Genomic DNA, 26,391 nt, shown 5'->3' with positions numbered 1-26,391 from the left:
TTGTGTCTGCAAGGATACAATAGGTATTAATTGTTTGATTTAATTTAGCAGACTTACATTCAATTATTTTGCTCACCGAATTGTAAACCCTCATCATTCCTTCTTGGTATTCTGCTGATGAGATCTATGAATTACAGAAGCTGTTAATGATCCCACATGCGAGAGGAGAAGGAAAGAAGGGAGAAGAGGGAGTATAAGAGAGAGGAGAGGGGACTTTACAAAGCATACTTACCTGGGCGGGGTCAATCGGTGATCAAGAAGGCCGATGGCCTAGAGAGAGCACCTTCATTGCACATAGAGAAGGGGGCTCTGTCTAGCATCTCCCATTGTGGAGAGTGCACGTCATAATTTGTGACAGAGGGGGCTCGCGTTCGCGCGGCCCCCACCCAATTCTAATCATTTAAGCTAGAATTCGATAGGGGTAATTTAATTACTTATGTTAGATCGAAGGGACTCGAGCAATCTTTCTTTGTTCTAAAATCTTGAAGTGTTGAAAAAATGTTTGAACTGAAATCTGTCATTTCTCTATAGACATTCTTTCCCTAAATTCACATGGTACGGTACTTACAGAGGGTAAATTTAATATCTGTCTGAACCATTCCACTTATTACAGTCTATGGATTTGAGTTGAACATCTATAGAAAAACTCAAAAAAGTATTTTTGAATGTCATTATGTACGAATTGACAAACTACGGATAGTAACCAGTCATTCATAAAGTACAGTAAACACAGCAATATATGGTAAGGACTCTACTTCTTGTAGAATAAGCATAGCCTAGTGTGGTAGGGTTTGCATCCTCGTGATGCAGTATGGCAGGCATCTTTAGTAAGGGATTGTGCTGGAAGTTATGTTTTATATGTACCTTTGTCATTGCTGAAATGTAGTCGCACACATTATTATGTGTTATGGATAGGTTGTTTATCTAATCCCATTGGACAGCTAAATCAATAAAAAATTTGATTTGCACTTGTTTTTGAGCATGTTTGAGCATTCAAACAGTGTTTATGGATTGCTGCTGCTCAGATAAATTTCAACCTTTTTTAAGGATGACTGAGAACTCTGTTTGGGTGTCTTAACCTATAAGAAACCGCTTCTTATTAAAATCCAAATAATACGTGTAAACAAGATTAAATTCAAAACAATGACAATTCAATGATAGAAATGTAACACAATTATAAACTCCATGAAGGCTTATACACAATGCTTGGTTCATAGCTCCAGTATAAGATGGCATAACTATGCTTGAAATTCCATTGTTTTGTACGAGGAAGTCTAACGAAGAGTTTGGACTAGTAATAAGAGGTAGTCTTTAAAATCAGAGAGGTTGCTGCATGTTCATTATAGGCTAAGTCTATCTCATGGTTTGGTATGCTGCAACAGTGGTATGAATCTCTTTGTTGTCTATGTTGCTATTTCAATTGTCTGATCTCTTTGTTCATGATGATTGTACCTTGTTATATTATGTCTGGACTTATTACACTTTTCAATACTTTTGATTGATGTAATAGTGAACTGTTACATACAAGGTTGGAAATACACTACTTGAGTTGGGCTTGTTGTACATAAGGCATATAATAGCTGTAACTTGATTTTACCCTATGTCCAATTTTTGTTATTACCTGGTTTATGCCTTACAATGATTGTATCTTGTCACAAGTGATCAATACTTGTTTGGGGTGACCAGTGAAATACCTATGAGTCCTATACGAGTACTCACAATTTTCTACCAAAAGCTTCCAAACTCATTCTGATAGGTATGTGGAAATATCATGTCTCTGAATTCTCAACTTGTCATCAATCCAACTATTTTTTATGAAACATAAAGTAAAACATTTGTAGAAATGTGTCAAAAGTGCTGGAAAAGAATTGTGACTGCACACAAGCATCCCCTGCTGTATACATAAGTGGTAAAGGCAAATGTGATTCATGACATATGTTCTAGACAGTTGCTCTGTTCTTTGAGGCCCGTGAGCCATTATTTTTTCTGCAAACTGATTTATTGTGACTTGTACTGGTATTGGATGCTTGGCATGACAAAATGCAATGTATGAACTATTAGCAGATGACGTTTTCGCAGAGAATAGTTGGTACCTATACACAATGCATTGTGAATTTTTACCATTAGAAGTGAGTAATAACAAAAGGCAAACTATTTGGGGAATGTAATATTGGAAAGGAGTGCATACCCACCTAGAATGATCCGATATGACTCAAGTGGCCTCAATGTGTTGGATATTTTTATTTTATGTATTTGCACGTTTAGATCTGGAAAGAGGTGTTGTAATTGTTTCCCACGTGCTGAGTCTGTGTGAGACTGAGTCGTTGATAGTGAGTAGGAAGAGATTCTAAGGGATCTACCTCTCCTTACCTATCGCCAACTTACTCTCACATGGTTGAGTAGTTCTAATCTTGTCCCATAGCTGAGGTCAAAGATCCAATTTTATTTTTGAAGATATTAGTAGGTATATAGTATGAATGTAGTATGAATGTGTGTAAAGTATAACATGCCTCTATTTAGGGGTATCTATTTGAACATTGAATTTTGCGTCTGCAAGTTTGCAGCTGTTTTGCTCTAGGAATTGTAAACATTCTTCATTCCTTTCTTGGTATTCTGCTGATGGGACCTGTGAAATACAACAAACAGGCTGTTAAAGATCCCACATGCTAGAGAGGAAGAAAAGAAGGGAGAAGAGGCAGTACAAGAGGAAGGAGAGGGATAAGATTTAAGCATACTTACCTGGGCGGGGTCAATCGGTGATCAAGAAGGCCGATGGCCTAGAGAGAGCATCTTCATTGCACAAGGAAGAGGGCTCTGTCTAGCATCTCCCATTGTGGAGAGTGCACGTCATAATTTGTGTCAGAGGGGGCTCGCGTTCGCGCGGCCCCCACACAAGTCGAATGCTAATCTGATATATCTACTGTCAGTAACTCTGTATCAGTACATTCAGTAACAGAAATAGTTCGTAAACTTCTGTTTCAATGAGAATATTATGTCCTAGAGAGTGACCTTAAATAGCTATATAATCAACCCCTCGCCACATTAGTTTAAAGCAGATATTAGGATAGAAAACTGAACATATTTGTTTCAATGTAATTTCCCACTTATCAATCTGATGGAGAAGGAATCTGCTTGTTTTCAGTGGCACACAGGTAGTGCTTGATTGATTGATTAAAGGAATGGGGAGTTCATTTGAAGGAGGCATAACTTTTGGGAGTTCTGATAGTGAAAAAACAAAGAGGATGGAAGACAGTTTTAGGATTGCGTCAAGACACTTGTAACCAGTTTGCAAATGTACGATATGTATGAGCTTCTTCAGCAATCTTCCGTTTAGCATGTGTAGGCTCTTCCAAACCATCATACATCCCCTCCTCACTGTGTAACCCATTCGGTTGCCATAGAATTAGTGATATTTATAGAAATCACTCATGTTCCTAAAGAACTATAAACAAAGGAAAGAGAGGAGAAAGTGTCGGAGGTGATGAAAGTTGAGATTGACGTTTATGATTTTTAGAAGATGTGGGAGAGGTAGATTAATGGAAATCTCGAGGAGGATGTGAAATCTTAGTGATGGGTAGAGATGGAATCTATCAAGAACGAGGAGTGGAGGATGAGATTTAAGGTCTAGGTTGGAGTGGAGGAGAAGGGGCCCGGTTTCTATGATAAGAGTGATTCCAATGCTGAGTGGAAGAAGGTGAGAGCAGTCCTTCAAATTCTTAATTAATTGGTGTTGTAGTTAAATGAAGCTATGGAACTTAAAGATGTCTAGAATCAAGATTGTCTTTTTTTAAAGATGATTTTTTATGTCATATAGTTCGTATATTCTTGATACATTTGGTTATTTCATGTACGAGGTGCACCTTTGGGTTTATGAATAAAGTAGTTCATAGTGAAATTGGCATTGGTACACCTTTGGGTTTATGAATAAAGTAGTTCATAGTGAAATTGGCATTGGTACAAATTAGTTTGGAATTTGATCAAGATATAAGTGGCAACAAGATAATCATGGATACAATTAAGACATTGATGTAAGATGACATTAATGTAAGATGGAAGGGACAGGTTGGTATTCATCTAACCAAGGCCTTTCAAAAAGACATTGAAGAGATTACAAATACCAACCAAGGCCTTTCAAAAAGACATTGAAGAGATTACAAATACCAACCAAGGCCTTTCAAAAAGCTATTGAAGAGATTACAAACATTCACGATATGAGAGAATCTATGCATCTTTAAGACCAATTTCAATAGGTCAATGATGCTACTTAGAGTCTTACTTTAGGTTCCATTATAACATTTAGGATATGACTCATGGTAAGTATGGGTACTAAAAATGTATTTCCTAGTGACGATGTTGAAGGAACGAGTAGGATCAACCAAATTCTTTCACAAAATTCATTGCTGATGTATAAAGGGTCATGATAGTCGTGTTCAAGTGTTTTTTGTTTGTGAATATGATGATGAGAGGTTCTATAAAATAAACAAATGAAGTAGATTCCTCATTAAGTGATCACTTGTCTACCATTCCAACTATATCATCAAAGTAAAGAGTGATATGTTTAGGAGTAATTCCTTCACAACATTTCCCATTGATGTATAAAGTTTAGTGATAGTTGTTGAAACATTTCTCTTCATTTTAAGAATGCAATGACGGTAGGTTCTATACAAGAAACAAAATAAGTAGACTCCCTATCAAGTGATTATCTGTTTACCATGTCAGTCATACCATTTAAAAGAAAGAGTGTAATATTTAAGGATTTCTAAGGATTTTATATTTAAGGGTCTCTAAGGTGGTGTTTATAGAAGAAACTCTATTATTGGAAGGTGGTGGAGGTTAGAAGGTAAGACGCTAATAGATTCAACACTATTTTATTAGTTGTGGTGAGAGAATGGATTCTTGAAGATTTGAAGGTTTTGATTTAAAGGTGATACAAAAGGATTGACCTTATCATTTAGGAACATCTAGAATATGGTTATTATCAACAAGTTCTTGAATTATATTTTGTTTTAGGTCCACATATCATTCATTATTATGTTTAGGAACATTATGGCATTAAACAATACAATAGACATAATTTTGGGCAGAGGAAGAGAAGTGTCAAGAGGTTGAATGAGATGAAATTGGAGAAGCTTCATGGAAACATTTTGATTCATAATTTATTGATAGGATTCCACAAGTAAAGTGAATTGACAAAAAAGTCAAGTTTAGATAAAATTGAACATTTGTAGAATAAGGTAAGGTGAAATACTAGATGGTGGTGGGGTGGTTGTTGTTATTATATTTACCATTTCCATTGTTTTGTTTGTGAACGATTTATTGTAAGGATTGAAAATTTTGTTTTTATTTTCTTATTTTGTCTAGAAGTCGACATTCCTATAAAATCCTCACTAAAGTTTTATCCATATTTTTCTCTTAACCCTCAAGATTTGTACAAAAGTCCACAAAAGTGTTAAGACTTTTGGAATAACATCTTCTCTAGAATTGATAGACTCAGATTGTCTATAAACACATGTATTTGTATGTTGGGGAGATAATAGTGCATCTTGGCTAAAAATAACTGAAAAATATATGACAAAGCCACTAAGCTTCTCTTGGGATCTAATTATAATGGATAAGTTTGTAAGGTTCACTTCCAATGAGATTTAAATTTGAAAGTGAATTAATGAAGTAGTTGGCGTTCATCTTGAAAATTTAAATGAAAGCATGGGGTGATGAGTAGATCCACTCAAGGAATGTTCCTTGAGTGAATGAGGGAAGATCTCTTATGAAGTGTAATGCCCAAAAATTATGGGCAATTTTTTTTTTCAAATTCAAATCAATAATCTCTATTACAAACTTTGGATAGATGGTATGCAATGTCTAAATTCTACCAACTTGAAAATTGTCATAATCTTCTTTGAGAAAATCCAACTATCTTTTTCTTCTTTCACTGATAGGGTTGTGCAACCTATCTTATAACATGATCGAACATTATATGCATCAAATGATATGGTTCATGAAGGGGTCACTGTCAGTATGATGCTCAAGAACAAATTAAGAACATAAGTGTGAATAGGTGAGTGGGGGTATCCCTACCTGCCCAAGGTTGATATTAAGGTCTACCTAATCTAAAATTGATGTGATTCTAGAAGAATGACATTTATGAATGACAATTTCTTATCTATATCATATTGTATAAAAGTATTCACTCAACCCTTAAGCATTAGTCAAACATTCCCTAGTTGAGGTAAATATATGAGGTCATATAGAAATATCGATTGAGATGTTGGTATTCATCTCAATGAAATTATAGTCATACATTATTACATTTTCACCAATAGATTATTAATAATTTTATTTTCTTTATCCTCAACTCTCAAAGGTCAAGTCTACTATGATGACCTTTTTGTGTTGGAGTTTGCACTCCACTCCTGTTATTCTCCAACTTAATGTAAACGAACCAGCATCTATAAGATCTCCTTTCTAATCTTGGGATTTGTAATACATTTTGTAACATTATTATTATTATTATTATTATTATTATTGCGATATTATTATTATTATTATTATTATTATTATTGCGATATTATTATTATTATTATTATTATTATTATTATTATTATTATTATTATTGCGATATTATAATTTATTCATGAGCTCTATGTGGTTTGGAAACCAACATAAAAACTGGAAAGCCAATCAAAATGACAATAGTAGAATGCACCAAAATGTATCAAAATGTTCTCCTTTCTTCCCTTTCCTCCCTCTCTGATTTGGAACAACCATACAATGCCTTTTTATAGACTCTTGGTCAGTTTTGACCTTCAACTACCTCTCATAACCAATTTTTAACCCCTTTTGCAACTTTTGTTGCATTTTTGAAACTTTGCTTGACAACATTTTGTTGTCAAGTTGACAACTTTTACACTTTTGCACAAATGACTTCATGGCTTTCTAAAAACATTTAATACATGTCCAAATGACCAGTTAACAATCTTATACATGCTTATTACCATTTCAAGGGTCATTTCACAATTTTTAACCCATTTGACCAATTAAGACCTTAACTAGGACAATTTGACAACTTTTTACAAATGGCTCTTGATGCACTGTGAAATAGACAAGGTTAGCAAATGACAAACAACACAAAACACAAGGAATCGTTAGTGTTAGTCAATCAAAAACTAATCTAAACAGGCATATCAAAAGAGATACTAAAATCATGCTAATATATCTAACAAATGAAACAAAGATAATAAGGCATCTCCAAATGCCTCTTAGCATGCTCTTAGCTCCTTCTCCCTTGCTCCTCTCCTATCCAAGTTCCAAAATAGTGTAGCTCTCAACAACTTTTTGCACTATGGATTCTTATGGAGGATTGAGATTTGAGTATTTTGCTCCAAATGTAAAATGAAAAGCTAAAATACTAGATGCTATTAAAATGATTGATTTTTAACCAAAATAACAAGATATTAGTTTGCTATGCTAAATGCTCTCTAAAATGCCTATAGGTTAAATGCATACAAGTTTTCAAGATGTGGAATATGAAGAAATGGGCTCTATTTATAGGAAAAATGGAGCAATGGATGGTTGAGATTGAACAATCTCAACAAGGGTCAGAATTGAATGATTTCAAATCTATGTGAGGGCTTTCAACCCAATCCCAGGATGACAAGTGTCACTGTGAGATAGGTTGAGAGGAGAGGGAATAAGCATTAAATGCTTGACATGACTTTGAGAGTTAAGGTCAAGGTTAGTTGAATGAATAAACTCTTTATTCAAAGAATAAAGCTTTTATCCAATGGATAAACTCTTGTGCAAAAGGCAAGAGGGATAAACATGGTCAAAGCAATAAATGTTTGGGGAGACAAGTTTGAAATAACCATAAATGGTTATGTAAGAGCCATAAATGGTCATGTAAGAGCCATTAGTGGTCTTGGAAGACTTTGGAGGTTAATTTGTTGAACACACAAAGCATTAAATGTTTTTCAAAGACTTTTGAAGTCTTTGAGAAATGACTCCATTTTGCTTAGGAATGTGACAATAATTAGGGGATGGATTAGGTTAATTAGGAAGGGGTTAGAAAAATCTAGAAGGAGATTTAGGAATGCAATTGGATTTGGTGGGTGAGGGAAAATAGGATTTTATTAAAATAAAAATTCATTTATTTTAATAAATGTGTGCAAGTTGCATTTGTAGGAAAATGCAAGTGGGGGAGGGGGGGGGATAATGATTTAAATAAATGTTTAATTTAATTTATTTAAAAGAGGAATAGGGGGATTTAATTAAATAAATAGATTTTATTCATTTAATTGATTATGAATTTGGTTTAATGAATTAATTAAAATAAATTGAATAATTTATTTAATTAATAGGAGAATGTCTGGAGATGAATTAATTAAATATTAATTTAATTAACTGATGGCTAGTAGATTTTTAATCAAATAAATAGCGAATATTTATTTAATCAAGCTGGACAGATTTGTGTGACTACATTTGCCCCTCTTTGAGAAGGTGCGGTTTATCGCGTCATTTCAAAGAAAGAGAAATAGGTGTGAAGAAATGCCCCATAAAATATTTAATTTAATGGGTGGTATGCCCCCTCGAGAGATGGGCCAATTTTTTTTGAAAAATCAGGCGATCTCTCGAAAAAGAATGAAAATTGGTAGGACGTTAGAAGAGAAGAAGTGAGCAATACGGGTGAAAAATAGAAGAAATCGGGGGAAAAATGGATAAATGGGGGGCTTGGGAAGTTCACGGGGACCACAGCGGTGAGCGGGGGGAAGTTATGGTGACGACGAAGGGTTTAAATGGGGTGAAAGGGATGAAAACATGATCATTTGTGACCGCGACCAGTGTGAAACCAGAGCTCTGGTAGTGACCTTTTAGAGGAGCAAGCAACAGTCAGGATGCCGGTACCGATTACAGAGCACAAATTTGAGTGAGTTTGTCGGTTCCAGCGGCCAGACGACTACGGACCAGCGATACGCAAATTGGAATTTTGAATTTTTATGCATTTTTGATAGGCTTTTTGCTGAGTCCAAGTTGAGTCGGAGCAATAGCACTGAAACTATGTTTTGGCGCTATTGCCCAATTAACTAGCGCTACTGTGCCACAATGGTGCTATTGGCCTATTGTTTGAGCGCTTTTGAAATGTTTTAGCGCTATTGTATGCATGTTTAGGCGCTATTGGTTAATACGCGCTATTGAGTGCTATTGTTCTGAATTAACGCTACTGTGTGGTTGTTTTAGTGCATTTGTAGTTTGAGCACTGTTGGATAGCTTATTAAGCACTTTTGTTAGGGGTTTAGCGCTATTGTTGATAAACTAGCGCTTTTGTTTTAGGATAAATAGATGCCTTAGTTTGTATGAATAAAATCTCCCAATGCCAATGATGGATGGATGGCGATGTGAAGTGGGAGTTATTTTGAACCATAGCAGCCTGATGAGACTTAGGTCATTTTTAGGATAAATGCCTGTTGAAGTCGAGGTTGCCATGATTGCTTACTTGTTGAGACCCGGAGATACTTGATCAAAGTATCTGTTGATAGTCTAGGTTTAAACTTAAGAAAGTTTTGAAACAAAACAACTGATGATGATTGATGAATGTCTATGTGCAGGAGGATCTAGGCGTGTTGTAGTTACGCGAGAGACATCCGACGACATAGGGGTTGCAGGATCGATTGACAGAGGCAGAGATTGATTGTATTGCCGCGACTGGATTATATAAGGTGATGCACATGCCCGTGATTTAGATGAATCACGGATTGATTACGGCGTTAGCAGAGCGGTGGCACAACAAGACGTGCACCTTCCATCTAGCACAAGGGGAGATGACACTGACCTTGGAGGATGTGTGGTGCATCCTGCAGATTCCGATTCGGGGGGAGCTGGTTACGTATGACAGATCCTGGGGGACCCTTGCAGTTTAGAGGTTCTTTGATAAGGATGTTTTTATTGATGATGGCTCTATTGCATGGGAGGAGATAGCTACGTTATATGAGCCTCTACCAGCAGTTCTATCATGCATCGTGGGAGGACTTCTGTGTCCTGACAGGCGATCACATGGTTTGGCCGTGGGGTGGGGGCAGGTGATCAAGATGATGATTACCGAGGGGACCCAATTTGCTTGGGGGCCGTGCGTGCTGGCGCACCTTTACCAGGAGCTTCATGAGGTGGTTTACTAGGGGAGGGGTTCCTTAGCAGTGGGAGTGATGCTGCTCCATATTTAGGCCTGGGAGCACCTACCAGTGACTCGACCAGTGAGTCTGAGGTTCCACGCAGTAGATCAACCGTATATGTTTATGTATAGGGGCATGATGAGTCAGCTCCACCTGGGGAAGTTAGAGTGGTGGCGACGGGCATTAGATGATCTAGATGTAGTCATATGGCGACTATACCTGGAGTGCGAGCCATGGGATGATGATGCAGAGGCATTGCCCTATGTATTTATGACTCAATTCCTCGTACCATGTAGAGAGACAGGTGTCGGGGAGAGTGATGAGGCAGTTTGGACGGCAGCAGGGACTGCCTAGTGGATCAGGGGAGTATGCGCGGGTGATTTGGGAGAGGTATGCATGGGGGCCAGTGCTGTCGTATGATCAGGCACTGACAGAGTTTCGGATGCTACAGGCGAGACCGTGAGACATACGACCGAGGGTCGTGGATGCAGGAGTATCAGATGAGTATACGCAGTACCGAGCGACGCACTCGATCCTACGGATATCCGATCTAGCAGAGCTGATTCCGGATTTTGAGGATGAGAGGGGACGAAGACGGAGGAGGGCAGGAGATCGAGGACTGAGGGCAGGTGGAGGAGGAGGAGGAGGTGGTGGAGGAGGAGGAGGAGGAGGTGGTGGGTTGGGGATGCGGATTCAGCGGAGAGGGAGAGGTGGACTGCCACTACGGATAGCACAGGGACCGCTGATACAGGGAGGAGTTCGATTGGGTGGGAGGGGTATGGAGAGGGAGATCCCGATGGACAAAGGGGAGAGAGCTACTAGAGAGGGTGGTACAGGTGAGACTGCTATGGATACCGGGGAGGGAGCTACTGGAGATCTTCGAGATCACATGATAGCACATTTGCAGATCGGAGTAGAGGATTTGGAGGCGGAGGTGGCGGCTAGGGATGTGCAGCTATATGCACGTGAGTCAGAGATGGCTATAGTGCTACAAGAGAGGGATAGCATAGTGGAGAGATTAGCAGAGGTGCAGGAGAGAGTCCGGGTCGGATTAGGAGCACAAGGGCCTACGGGGGAGGTGATGAGGGAGATGCGGCGAGCACAAGCGGAGATAGACTACTGGCAGGGTTTATATGAGCAGGTAGTGCTAGCTAGTCAGCGAGCTCTTAGCTATTCTTAGATGCGGCAGGCCAGATCAAAGCGATCACAGAGGGTGCAGAACAGTGGGGGTGTGATGGGTCCTCTATGGAGGGAGAGATCAGGGGATGCAGGAGTGAGTGGGGGTTTGATGAGGCCTCCATGGAGAGATGGATCAGGTGGTGCGGGTACCAGTGGGGGAGCAGGTGGCGATGGTGTTACAGCATCTGGCCAGAGTGGCATTTGATATCATTGTTTATTTTGTGGACTATATCTTGGATGGCTCTTGGTAGTCGATTTTGTAGACTTCATTGGACTCTGATAGATGAGATGATATATATGAGGAGATCCCCTATTTTGATGATATGCATTTGATATGTATGGATGTTTATGCAGGATGATGAGTTATTGCTTAGATGGATATGTGTACATGTATGCATTTGATGAGATGTTTCTTATATGCATGTTTTTATGAGGATTTATGATGTTGGATACTGACATATGAATGCAGGTTTATATATGTATGATTTGTTTGATTTTGATGTAATGCTTTATGTATGTAATGCCATGATGACGATGTATGTTTATGATGATTTAGGAACAGGATTTTGGTGTTTCCTATTGTGATATAATGATGAGATAATTTATGCAATGATGTTAATGCAATGGTTGAATGAATGATGTTATGTATGGATATGTATCTAGATGTTTTTAAATGAATGTAATATGGATAAACAAAATGTAAAGTACATATGTTTATATGATAATGTCTAAATGAATGCATATGTATAATGGATATATAAAATGATATGAACCAATGTTTTGGAAACAAATGGATTTATGATTCTAAATACTTGAATATGATTAAGTAAAAAAAAGATAATGTGATGATAATGCAACTCATGGTTTTAATAACTGCACCTTAATGCAATTAAAGAGGATAATGAATGCAATGTGAATGAATCCTAAAAATGAGCATAATAAGATACTTAATAATGGATGAATGAATGCACCTTTTACTATAGATAAATGAATGTATGTAATGATAAATGATAAAGGATAATGAAATGATGATGGATAATCAAGACGAAATGAATGCATAGTAAATGGCTTAATATAATCAAGGACAATTTGATCCCATGAGTGAATCTAATTATTTATGATTTATGCAATGATGCAAATGATTAATAAAAACTAATGTAAAAAATGAACTATATGCAATGTTAAAAAATGACATGAATGTACTTAATGCAAGATGCAACTAAATGCGACGATGATATGACCATGAGGAATGCAAGGTTTTTGAGACTTTGCATGATGCATTGATGATGTATCAGAGTACTCGGTCGTGATTGTATCCAAGACCAGCTCAATTCTTACATAACTGTTCATATGAACCTTGTTTACTTTTGGCATATAAATCATACATATGAATGAATGAATGGATGGGTGATATGCAACAGAATGCAAGATATAAACAGATGAGATGAAATGACGATCCATAGTGCTCTATTTTCATCATTGAGCTTTAAAATGTTGGAAGAGAATACAAGCATCTTGACATAATGATTCAAGATGACCTGAGTATTCCTTACATGGATTTTATATAACAAGTTAATACCAATGACTTGATATAAGGGTCAAGTCAACCAGAGTATTGCTTGCGGAACAGACAAGGATTATCTCCGTTCATGCATGACTTGGATCGTCCTCCTTGATCTTAGGCTGATCATATCCTGAGACAAGTGCATACCGTAATAAGAGATAAAACCTTTATCCAAATTGGATGAGGGGGAAGGAACCAAAGGAAGAGCAATGTTCCTGCAAACAAATAGTATATACATAAAGAATAAAGAATAAGGATCCTTGGTAATGGTTCATGCTCATATGGTCGAGGTATATGCTGTAGTCAGCAAGTCGTAATGATCTATGACTGCATTTGGCATAAGATCACGTAGCTTGGTGAACTTCCCATGTAGACACCATTAGTACATGCCCCAGTACTTCATCGGAAATAATGCGCAAACGATACAAAATAATGCTGAAAGATCCCGATATAGATAAACGAATGAATTACTCATAAATCGGCCAAGTATTTGATAGCTTAACATAATTTTCTTGTCAAAGAAAACGTCACTTTTTGTCTTTGTTTTGGTAAGGAAGGATGCATCCTTGCTAAAGACAGTTTTGATTTGTTGATGTTGATTGTGTGGTTTGATTGATAAGTGGTCATTGTGTGAGTTTTTGTCAATGTTTGTTTTGTATCTGTGCGGATGAGTATGTACAAGGTGTTGCCATGTTTTTGTGTGATTTTCAATGGTTTTTTGTTGTTTTGGGTTTTTGTGATTTTGAATGTTTTTAGTTTTTGTGAGACATTTTTTGAATGTTTTTTGGATTTTGTGATTTGTTTTGGATGTTTTTGGATTTTGTGAGACATTTTTTGAATGTTTTTGGACCGAATGAATAACAAGTAATGTAGAATCCACTTCCATCAACTAGAGTTAAGGGCATTGCCCCCAAGTTTAGACATGATTATGAAAAAGTGTGATGCAAGACGCATGAAGTACTATCTCTTTATTGCAGATCAAATAACAAGCTATGGTTTGGATGGATGGATGTGTGTACGTATGAATGTGATCGCAACGAGCCTGAAAGATAATGGAGCCATAGTCTTTACGAGTGGCGCCTGTTTGCCAGGTTTTCACCATCGCACTTACCCAAGGTGCCACCGGAGTGTTTGTTCACCGTTTGGATGCATGATTTTTCCTTACTATTTTGATGTTTTTGTATTTCTTCAGGACATTTTTCTAAACGTTTTTGGTATTTTCTGGTATGCAGAGGAGCCTGATGCTCTGTACAGCTTAGGTATAAAACCGTTTGAGGTGCATGTTGTTGATTTTGATCTGCGAGCGGTTCTCCTTCTGAAGTAGCCAACTGATATGCCCCAGACCCAAATACAGCAGTGACAATGTATGGGCCCAGCCAGTTTGATTCAAACTTGCCCTGGTGTTCTCTGTTTGGCTGGTTGCGAGGATTCTCTTAGAGAACAAGATCACCTACCTCAAATGTACGAGGTCTAACTCGGTGATTGTAGCTTCTGCTCATGCGCTGCTGATAGGCTTTGAGATGGTTGTATGCAGCTTGTCGCTTCTCATCAAGTAACTCTAAGTCTTGGAGGTGTGAGACTCTGTATGCTTCATCATCTATTAGATTATGCAAGGAAACCCGTAGTGATGGTATCTCAACCTTAATAGGTAAGATAGCTTCGGCACCATAGACAAATGAGTAGGGAGTTGCGCCTGTAGGGGTTCAAATGCTAGTTCGATATGCCCATAGTGCTGGATTCAATTGAACATGCCAATCACGGCCGACATCGTTGACTGTCTTCTTGAGGATTCTCAATATGTTTTTATTAGATGCTTCAGCTTGACCATTTCCTTGTGGGTAATAGGGAGTGGAAAAGCGGTGTTGGATGTGAAATTTATCATAGAGTTCACAGACATCCTGATTTTTGAAAGGAAGACCGTTATCTGTGATGATGGACATGGGTACACTATACCGGCAGATGATGTAATTGAGGATGAATGAGGCGATCTACTTGCCAGTGACTTGGGTAAGTGGAACAGCTTCGATCCACTTTGTGAAATATTCGGTGGCGGTAATAATGAATTTATGGCCATTGGATGAAGATGGATGAATCTTACCCACAAGGTCAAGGCCCCATTGACAAAAAGGCCACGGTGTTGTGATTGGTTGCAGTTCCTGTGCCGGTGCATGTATCAGGTCGCCATGAACTTGACATTTTTTGCATTTTCTAACAAAGTAGTAGGAATCTTTTTCCATAGATGGCCAATAGTATCCATTGCGCAGGAGTTTCTTGGCTAGTGACGGACCACTTGAGTGAGTCCCGCAAATTCCTTCATGGACTTCTTCCAAAGCCTTTGTTATCTCACCTTTTTCCAGACATCGAAGGAGAGTACCATCAAGACCGCGTCGGTATAGGGTTTCAGCAATAATGGTATATCGAGCAGTTTGGCCAATGAAGGTTTTACGTTGGTTATTCGATTGGTTGGGAGGAAGGGTGTGATCGTGGAGATAGGTGTAGAACTCACCATACCATGGGGATTCAGAACCGACAAGGCGACATATCATTTCGGATTCGGGGATATCATAAGCGAGAATCCAAAGCTGTTCTACCAAGAACTCGTAGCGTGTTGAATTCTGTGGAAGATCTAGGAGAGATGCAATGGTAGCCATAGCGTCAGCAGCTCGATTATGATCTCTTGGTATCTGCTCAAAGGTAATTGTAGTAAATGATGTTTTTAGATTGTCCACCATTTGCTTATATGGCATGGGTTTATCATCCTTGGTCTGATATTCATCTGTTGCTTGTCGAATGACCAGTTGGGAGTTGCCATATACTTGCAGTTCTTGTAATTTCCATTGGACGGCTAGCCTGAGTCTTGTGATCAAGGCCTCATACTCCGCTATGTTATTAGTGCATGGAAATGTGAGCCTGTAAGACTTTGGGATGCTATCACCTTGAGGTGTGATAAATAGAATGCCTGCCCCCGAGCCGTGCCTAGTGTATGAACCATCAAAGTATAGTTTCCATGGTTGTGTTGTTGTGATCATGAATATCTCTTCATCTGGAAAATTGGAAATGAGAGGATGATCGCCTATGAGGGGTGCATCGGCCAACTGATTTGCAATAACTTGACCTTTGATAGCTTTACGGTCCACGTACTCAATGTCAAATTCACTTAGAATCATCACCCATTTGGCCAAGCGGCTTGTCAATGCTGCTTTGGTGAGTAAATACTTGAGTGGATCAATCTTTGCAATGAGTTGTACCTTGTGCGTCAACAGATAATGCCTTAATTTAGTGGCTGCTAAGATTACTTCTAGGCAAGCTCGCTCAATAGGTGTGTAATTGAGTTCAGAGCCCACCAGTGTGCGAGAGATGTAGTAAACAACACACTCTTTTCCTTCGGCATTATGCTGTGCTAGTAGTACACCCAATGCTGTACTTGTTGCTGAGATATAGAGTAACAGAGGTCTGCTTGGATTTGGTGGAATCAGCAATGGTGTATTCATGAGATAGTCTTTGAGCATCTAGAATGCTTGCTGGCATCTGGCATCCCATTGAAAGTGGATGTTTTTGTGTAGCAGGTGTGTGAATGGGTGATACTTATCAGCCAATTGTGCAATGAATCTTCGGATGGATTGAAGTCGCCCTTGTAATGTCCTTAGCTGACTAATATTCTTTGGTGGCAGCATGTCCATGATTGCTTTTACCTTTGCTTGGTCGACCTCAATACCTTTTCTTGAGACAATGTATCCTAGAAGCTTCCCGGAGGTTACTCCAAAGACACATTTCTTGGGGTTGAGTCGAACACATTATTGTTCCAATCTATCAAAGATTTTATCTAATATGTTGAGATGCCCTTCTCTGGTGAGTGATTTTGCCAGTAAGTCATCAACATAATCTTCCATCATAGTATGCATCATGTCATGGAAGATGGTGGTCATTGCTCATTGATAGGTCGCTCCTGCATTCTTGAGACCAAAAGGCATTACATTCCAACAATATGTGCCCCATGGACATGTGAAGGCTATCTTATGTTGATCTTCTGGTGCGATCTTTATCTGATTGTATCTTGAAAAGCCATCCATGAGTGAAAGCATGGCATGTCCTGCTGTCAGATCCACTATGCTGTCAATATTTGGTAGGGGGAAGTCATCCTTAGGACATGCTTTATTCAGATCTCTGAAGTCAGTACAAATGCGGATACCCCCTTTTGGTTTGCCGACAGGCACAATGTTGGAGATCCATTTTGCATAATCAAATGGTCTAATGAAACCAACATCTAAGAGTTTCTTGAGTTCTGTTTTGACTAGCACTGCAATTTGAGGATGCATCTTACGAAGCTTCTGCTTGACAGGTTTGGCTCCTTCTGCTATGGTGAGGTGATGCATGACTAAATCAGGATCAAGCTTAGGCATGTCTGCATATGACCATGCAAAGTTGATCTGATGCTATTGAAAGAACTCTATAAATTTAGGTTGTTCTTCTGGAGTGAGAAGAGATGCCGGATGTATGAGATGAGGATTTTCAGGAGTCCCCACATTGTATTCTTTTGTTTCCTCGATGAGAATTATTGATCGTTCCTGTTGTGCACTAGCAGGGAGAATGTCAAACCCTTCATCCTCAGGTGCCTCAGAGAGGTTTTCACCGTTGGATACGCTCTTTCTTTTTACTTTTGTTGGATCAAACAGTGCTACAGTGTGGTTTTCACTGGAAGACCCATGTTTTATCGTTATATTTTTGCAGCTGAAGGGTTTGGCATCCACCCCAAAGTACGCTGCGCTATTAAGTTCAATGGCAAATCCAGCTTTGTGATCCCCGCTTGGTAGGTTATCCCTTAATTCCAAAAAGTCAATGATGGCCTCATCGTTTTGGAAGAAGTCAAGACATGGGGGATTTGGTTGGTTCCATTCAATGAGTTCAGGGTGAATAATGGGCATTACTTTATCAATTAGGTTAAGTGTGTTAGATGTATAGAAGAGGGTTAAGACGTTCTGGTGAAGGTCGTTAATGGTACTCTCCCTGTCAGAATTAGGTCTAGGATGAGACGTAGGATCTATGGAAGATGTTTCCAGTTCAGGAACCCAAGTGGTCTTTATCTGTGCTTCTTCGTAAACAGGGATGTCTTTGCGTGGCAGAGGTAGTGATGCATCTTCCTCATCTGAACTGTTAAGTTGGACAGAATCAAATTCCCACTCATGCGAGTCAGTCTCTGAGTCACTTTCTAGCATTCGATTACTATACCATACTGGGATGTCCTTTGAGTTAAATACTGCAGGTGTGATTGGTTGATGTACCTTTGTAGTGATCGGTGCTGCAGGAAGGTCGATGGGGATTAAAGAATTTGGTACGGGGAGTATCAGTAGTGTTGACTCAGTTGCTTCTACTGGTACTGCTGGTGCCATAGATGCTGCTGCTAATGGTACTATTGATGTGATGGCTGCTGCGGATGGGATTACTGGTTTGATTGGTGGGATGATTGGCATTGGTGATGGTTGTGTTGGGATTCTGAGCCTCGGTGGGGCAGTTGTGATGGTGTTTGATGCTGCTTTGATAATGAAAGGTGTCTTTTTTGTAGCAGGCTGACACAATGGTTTGCTGGGTTTTCCTTCGAATTTGAGTTTAGGAAAGATCTCTTTTTCGAAGCCTAGGCCTGTATTACCTTTGGGTTTTAATTCCGGTAGCAGAGGTTCATGTTGTCCTTGTTTGCAACACCCCAAAGCACTCTGACCATCATACCCCATTCTTTGCATAATGAGGAGACCTTTGCCATACTGATCTATAGGCAGCTTAACTTGCGGTATATCAGTGGTGATGGGATCTTTATAGATCCATTCTGCTAAGTCCTCATCTTGGGTTTCTTCTTCTTGACACTTTCCAAGGATGAAAGGCGTCAAAGCACATGCGGGCGTGATTAGTGGTTGTTGTAGTAACTACTATGGTTTACCATGTGTTCGAGGAGAAGTGGGCATTTGTCCCACACAAAAGAGTTGACTCAAGTTGTATTCCCCAAGACCTTCCTCTGCTATTTTCATTTTAAGCTTTTCTTGCTTTGGTATAGTGGTGTTCGAACTGGCAAGAGAGGCGGGACTTATATATGATGTGGAGGAAATGGCTTCTCTACTATTAGGAACGGTAATCTCTGGTTGATGGCTGATATTATGGCAATACGCAAAGGGATTTGCATCGCCTAGGATTGTGATCTCTACACCGTTATGTGGGAACTTGATACATTGATGGTAGGTAGATGGAACGACTTGCATGGCATGTATCCAAGGTGTTCCTAACAATAGATTGTATGGTAGAGGAAGGTCCAGAACCTGACAGATGATATGTTTTACCACAGGGCCCACTCGGATTGGTAGTACCATAGCTCCTTTGGATGAACGCTCCGCATCGTCATAGGCTTTGATTGTGATCTTCTTGCGAGGATCCACTGATTCTATGGCATATCCCAAGGCTATGACCAACTATAGTGTACAAATATTCAGGCCTGCTCCATTATCGATCAAGACTCACTTGATCCTATGTTGGTTAATAAAGCCTTCAATGTGTAGTGAAGCGTTATGAGGTTGCTGGAAGGAAGAGTTGTCACTTTCGGAAAAAGTGAGACAAGGTGATGACTTTAGACTTCCAACCATGGCTTGAAATTGGTCTGTATTCAGGTTTGCAGGGACTGACGCCTCTTGGAGTGCTTGATCCAAGATAGTTTTATGAGATGGCGATAGGTGCAATAGCTCTAAAATGGATATAAGCGCAGGTGTTTTATCTAATTGTTCCACAAGATTGTACTGCTTTGGGATGGAGGTGGTGCCTTGTGGAGCTGCCTTTATGGTAACCTTGCCACAACGTGTAACAACATTGCAATTTGAGTTGGGATTTTTGAAGGTTATAGTTACAACTTGTTCACTGGCATCATACAAATGATTTACAGTGTAATTATACGCAGCCTGTGTATAATTTGTGGTATTGGTGCCTCGCCTAGAAGTGGAAGGACCCCTTTGATCTTGTGATGGAAGTGGATTTTTGAACATCAGATGATCATTATTTGTTGTTTTTGGGTCATGTCCTTCAATTTCAATTTCTCCTCGGTCAATAAGATCCTGAATAAGATCTTTCAATCGGTGACAATTACTTGTCTTGTGTCCTCTCCCTTGGTGGAGATCATAGTGTTCAGTATCTCGCCACCATGCGGGTTTGACCTGAGGCTCATAGTTTGATGTTTTAGGTAAAGTGACCAAATTTTGGGAAATGAGTTGTCGCAATACTATTTCAATGGGCTCCCCTAAGGGAGTGTATGTTCGTTTTTGTTTTTGCTGACGAAGTCTTGGTTCATCGTGAGATGTGATGCGACCTTGATTGGAAGGAATATTTGTGTTATTCTGAGGTGGAGGATTCTATCCTGCAAACCGAACCACAGGTTGTGCACTTTTTATAGTCCTGGCATCCACAACCCCATTGTTGATGATATTCTTGTTTTTGTTCCAAAATCTTCGTTTATCACTGTTGAAGCGTGGGCGAGGACTATCCTTTGGTTCATTATAGATTTTGATAAGTCCTTTCTTGATGAGTGCCCGTTCAAATTTCAAACCCTTGGTGATCATATCATTAAAAGAGTCTGTGTCTTTGACATCCAGGTGAAATTCCATTTCTTCGTTTAAGTTGGAAATGAATATTTCCACTAGTTCACGTTTAGGTAACTGAAGAGAATGTTTGCTAGACATTTGACGCCTTCATTGCAGGAATACTGAGAATAGTTCACCTGGTTTTTGTTTAGTGTTGCATAGATTAGCCATGGTGATGTCGCGTTCAATGTTATGGGAGTAATGAGCGAGGAATTTCTGGATGAGTTCCTCAAATGTTCTAATGCCACCTGATAGTCAGGAAAACCATGATGTGGTTGTTCCTCCCAAGCTTTGGGGAAAAAGGCACATTAGGTATGTGTCTTCATATGCCACTTCGAGACAAGCGGAATGAAATTCTCTGACATGATCGCGGGGATCTCCCTTTCCTCTATATTTTTTGAATTTGGGTGTTTCGAATCCTCGTGGAAAGGGTGGCATATAAAGATTCCTATCAAAAGGATAGGGACAAATGTCATTGAGTGAGAATTGGTTAGTTTTGACACCACTATGAAGTTGTTGGGTGAGATTCTTGACTTGTTGCCGCAACATCTCCATTTCGTTTGGAGGAGGAGGTGGTGGGTTACCTCGAGGAATGTTATATCTGATGGGATCTCTACCTCTTTCCTCTTCATGGCGACTTTGTCGTTCCGATGCTTGTCTTAATTGGGCAAGATCAAAGTCAGAGGGGAGTTTTGCCCCTTCTTGAGCAAGCTTTAAAAAGTGAGCATCTGCATTGCTCCTGAGTATTTCGTCAAAAAGTCTGTTAAAGAGAGGGTTATGTTGGGCCCTTTCTATTGTTGTAGGAGTGGGAGTACTTGGGTTTTCGTCATTTGCATTTCCTCCAAGTGCTTCTTGAAATTCATTGAGATTTTCCTCTTCTTCTTCTTCCATTTCTATTTCTCGTTGCCTTGACTGCGATCGGGTTTGGGCCATTTTGCTTGCAAGCTTTTGTTGAAGTTGTGTGAAAATGATGATGAGTTTTTGATGAAATGAGAGATTGATGGTTGGTGAATTGTGTTGCATGTAGATCTCTAGCACTTTTAAGGTAGATGTAACCGAAATTCCTTCTTTGAATTGCTTGTTTGTTTTGATAAGACTTGATGTGATAAGGTGTAGAGAAATCTGAGATGTGTTACATATTTAACTACCTAGTAATGAGAGGATTCACTCATGAACTAGTTTTAACCTGCGTAGATGTGTCTCTTAGGATGAGCTTGTCCTAGATGTAGAAACAATCTAAAAAGTGATGTGATGTGTTTGATTCAAGCAATATCTAAAAAAGAGAACTTGGGACAAGAACCTCTTAATGTTTTGAGAGTTTGGAAATGGATTGATGATGAAGCGATGATGTATGAGTAAGATGATGGATGAAAATGTTTTTAACTTCAATAAAAACTTTGTGTCACAAATGGGACAAACTCTACCTCTTCCCTTTCGGCTGTTGGTGGTATTTCTCAAGCTACGTTGTATGTGATACAGACGTTTGGGAAAAAGTTGGGATTAATCTTACCTCCTTGGTTTTTGTGATAACTTAGAGCTCTATATTGCATAAAAGCTCTGCGGTTCAATGATTTTGAATCAAATTCGTTTGTTTTGCTTTGAAGGTAGAGACGCATGTGACGCAAAAAAACTCTATGGGAGACAAAGATTTGTCTATTTAGATAAAAGAATTTTCTCCTTTTGATCAAAGCCTTTAAGCTTAATGGTCTTCTTTTCAAGTTGATATTCTGATGATGCTTCTTCTTTCGCAAGATGTGAAGAATGGTTATAAAGTTTGATTCTTTGTTGTTTGCACTTTGTTGTTGATATGTTTGGTTGTTTTGAGAAATGTTTGGTTGGATGAACACTTTGTTTTTGGAAGTGATTTTTCTGATTTTTTCTTTGACAAGAAAACAAAGCAAGCACACAAACACAAGAATGTTGCCTAAAAGGCACAAATGAGTATGGGTCTAGATCAACCCAATCCTTGGACTTGTATATGACTCTTCCTTAAGATGTATTTTAAGGTGTATTTCCAAAGCCTGAAGTTGGCTCAATTTGCACTTGGTCTTTAACTAAAACGAACACACTTCAAACACTTTTTTATCCCTAAGGTCAAATGGCCAGTTGTGATAAATTTAGCCCACATCTTGATATTTCTTTGACTTTGGTACTACATACCTTATGAATCCCGCCTTGGCAGGTAAGGATGTGATATACTAAGTCTTGCACGAGCATAACAAATAGATGATCCCTATGATGGGGGAGTCACCACTTTTATCAAGCCACAAGTGACTTTTTAAAAATCTATGTTTCTACTCAAGGAAATATGTATGGTGAGTATCTTGGGAGAAAAACCATCTATGCTCTTGCACTAAATTATATCGCAAATATCCTCAATCAATAGAACGGGTGGGCTACTATTTAAAGGTGTTTAGTCATGTTCGATGTTTTTGGACATAAGTTCATTCTGCAGTGACTCACTTAAGAGCCTTGTAACTAGTGGTGGGGCCCATATGTCCTTTCGGCCAGTTACACTGTAGGAACAGCTATACCCAAGGCTACAACTTTCGCTCTCACCTGATTTCTATAGCGACTCGAAGGATTTACCGCGCGAGGTCGTTCCCAAGAGTGATGTGTCTCTTGGTAGGCCTCTCTTAAAAAGATAAAATTTTTGAGTGTTACTAACACTTTTCTCTTGCACCTAGGACCACGAAAGCCAAGGGAGAGGATAGTGTGTGTTAGAAGTGGGACCACTCGACCGACTTTTTGCACAAGTGTGCCAAACACGAAAAACACTTGTTCTTTTTAATCTGCCATTGCAATGTGATCTAACTATTTGGAGATGTTGCTCCAACAGTCATGGTGTTCGTTTTAACTTCAATGGCAAAATGTGTTGTAATCTAGAAATTGGAAATCCTAGTCAACTGAACTTGAAGCACGTATGAAGAAAAATCGCTTTGCAAAAAGTTTTAAACAAGTTGATTGTGTATTTTATGTGCACCAAAAATAGAAGTGTGGATTGCAAATTCTTTTGATACAAGAAAAAATGGAAGTGTTGATTTTAAGCACCAAATGAAGTGTGTTTCCTAACTTGCAAGAAAACAAATGTTTGTTTTGTTTAGTTTTAATGCACCAAAGAAACAAGTGACCCTAATTAGAAAGCAAGGAAAGTTTGTTTGTTCAATTTTTAAAACACCAAAATAAAGTGTTTGATTTTAAAGGGTGAGTTTTTAAACCTGCACAAACAACAACCGGTTAGTAAAATCCATGTTTAAGGGGGGCTTCCACAAGCCTAAAAACTTTCACTTTTTCGGTTACAAGGTCCTTTTTACAACGCTCTATTACAATAGCGCTAGTCTGTGTTTGAACAGAAGCGCTATTTAACACAAACACACTAAAAGAAAAAGAAAGACATAGAAGGCAAACACGCTAAAACAGGGTCAATAGTGCCAAAACAGGGTCAAAAGCGCCAAAAAAAGTGTCAAAAGCGCTAAACTTGATACAATAGTGCTAGAACAACAAGTATCAATAGCGCTAGAACGATATCAATAGCGCTAAAGCGCAACCTGTGGGACAATTTCAACATTCAAACATGTTATTGGTTAAAAAAAAATGATCTCTTAGGTGTTTGGATTCACGTCGGGTTCACCAAATGATGCACTGTGAAATGGACAAGGTTAGCAAATGACAAACAACACAAAACACAAGGAATCGTTAGTGTTAGTCAATCAAAAACTAATCTAAATAGGCATATCAAAAGAGATACTAAATCATGCTAATATATCTAACAAATGAAACAAAGATAATAAGGCATCTTCAAATGCCTCTTAGCATGCTCTTAGCTCCTTCTCCCTTGCTCCTCTCCTCTCCAAGTTCCAAAATAGTGTAGCTCTCAGCAGCTTTTTGCACTATGGATGCTTATGGAGGATTGAGATTTGAGGATTTTGCTCCAAATGTAAAATGAAACGCTAAAATACTAGATGCTATTAAAATGATTGATTTTTAACCAAAATAACAAGATATTAGTTTGCTATGCTAAATGCTCTCTAAAATGCCTATAGGTTAAATGCATACAAGTTTTCAGGATGTGGATTATGAAGAAATGGGCTCTATTTATAAGAAAAATGGAGCAATGGATGGTTGAGATTGAGCAATCTCAACAAGGGTCAGGATTGAATGATTTCAAATCCATGTGAGGGCTTTCAACCCAATCCCAGGATGACAAGTGTTAATGTTGGATAGGTTGAGAGGAGAGGGAATAAGCATTAAATGCTTGACATGACTTTGGGAGTTAAGGTCAAGGTTAGTTGAATGAATAAACTCTTTATTCAAAGAATAAAGCTTTTATCCAATGGATAAACTCTTGTGCAAAAGGCAAGAGGGATAAACATGGTCAAAGCAATAAATGTTTGGGGAGACAAGTTTGAAATAACCATAAATGGTTATGTAAGAGCCATAAATGGTCATGTAAGAGCCATTAGTGGTCTTGGAAGACTTTGGAGGTTAATTTGTTGAACACACAAAGCATTAAATGCTTTTCAAAGACTTTTGAAGTTTTTGAGAAGTGACTCCATTTTGCTTAGGAATGTGACAATAATTAGGGGATGGATTAGGTTAATTAGGAAGGGGTTAGAAGAATCTAGAAGGAGATTTGGGAATGCAATTGGATTTGGTGGGTGAGGGAAAATAAGATTTTATTAAAATAAAAATTCATTTATTTTAATAAATGTGTGCAAGTTGCATTTGTAGGAAAGTGCAAAAGGGGGGGGGGATAATGATTTAAATAAATGTTTAATTTAATTTATTTAAAAGAGGAATAGGGGGATTTAATTAAATAAATAGATTTTATTCATTTAATTGATTGTGAATTTGGTTTAATGAATTAATTAAAATAAATTGAATAATTTATTTAATTAATAGGAGAATGTTTGGAGATGAATTAATTAAATATTAATTTAATTAACTGATGGCTAGTGGATTTTTAATCAAATAAATAGTGAATATTTATTTAATTAAGCTGGACAGATTTATGTGACTACAACTCTAATTAGCCTTACATATTGATTCACCATGAACATAAAAACTCAAATGTGATTGAATTTACTCATGAATTGTATTTTATCTTCTTGTAGCCTCTTGGTGCTTAGGTACTCCTACACCAGACATCATATGGTTATAATGGTTTATATAGTGTCCCAAGAGGTCATATGGTGTTGTTAGGGGTCATATGAGGTCCTAAGGGGTCACACACGGTGTTATAACACCGTATGGCCCCTTAGGACACCATATGAACCATTAGGATTTCATATGGTCATGATAGTTCATATAGTGTCCTAAGGGGTTGAATACAGTGTCGTTAGGGGTCATATGGGGTCCTAAGGGGTCACACATAGTGTTAGAACACCGTATGATCCCTTAGGACACCATATAAACCATTAGGACATAATATATATATATCCTAATGGTTCATATGGTATCCTAAGGGGTTGAATATGATGTCGTTAGGGATAAATGGGGTCCTAAGGGGTCACACATGGTGTTAAAACACTGTATGACCCCTTAGGATACCATATGAACCATTAGGACATTATATGGTCCTAATGGTTCATATGGTGTCCTAAGGGGTCATAATTGGCAATTGACACTCATTTGGTTGGTTTCATATGTTTTCATTGATGCCAACATGTTCTTGCTTCATTCTTTGGTTTGGTACTTCATCGACAGACACTTCACCGACACCGGTAGGTATCTTCATTGGTAGGAAGAATTCTATGGGTACTAGTATAGGAGGCCGACATCATTGGGAGATTTGGCAATTGGAAATTCACTTTGTTATTTATATATATGTAATGAGCCGACATGAATAATCAATTTTGTATTATTGATGTAAGTTGACATA

General features: G+C 38.5%; 2 non-coding genes across 2 annotated transcripts; both read left to right on the top strand.

The window, feature by feature from the left end:
- Positions 1-224: 224 nt before the first annotated feature.
- Positions 225-386, top strand: LOC131065894 (U1 spliceosomal RNA). Its single transcript, XR_009111516.1, has one exon. It is a non-coding gene; the product is annotated as a U1 spliceosomal RNA (small nuclear RNA).
- Positions 387-2,731: 2,345 nt separating this feature from the next.
- Positions 2,732-2,891, top strand: LOC131065867 (U1 spliceosomal RNA). Its single transcript, XR_009111491.1, has one exon. It is a non-coding gene; the product is annotated as a U1 spliceosomal RNA (small nuclear RNA).
- Positions 2,892-26,391: the final 23,500 nt, after the last annotated feature.

Source organism: Cryptomeria japonica, chromosome 6 (assembly GCF_030272615.1).
Source record: "Cryptomeria japonica chromosome 6, Sugi_1.0, whole genome shotgun sequence".
Taxonomy (NCBI): Eukaryota; Viridiplantae; Streptophyta; class Pinopsida; order Cupressales; family Cupressaceae; genus Cryptomeria; species Cryptomeria japonica.
Note: the sequence above shows the minus strand (reverse complement) of the source record. Positions and strands in the feature narration are given on the sequence as shown.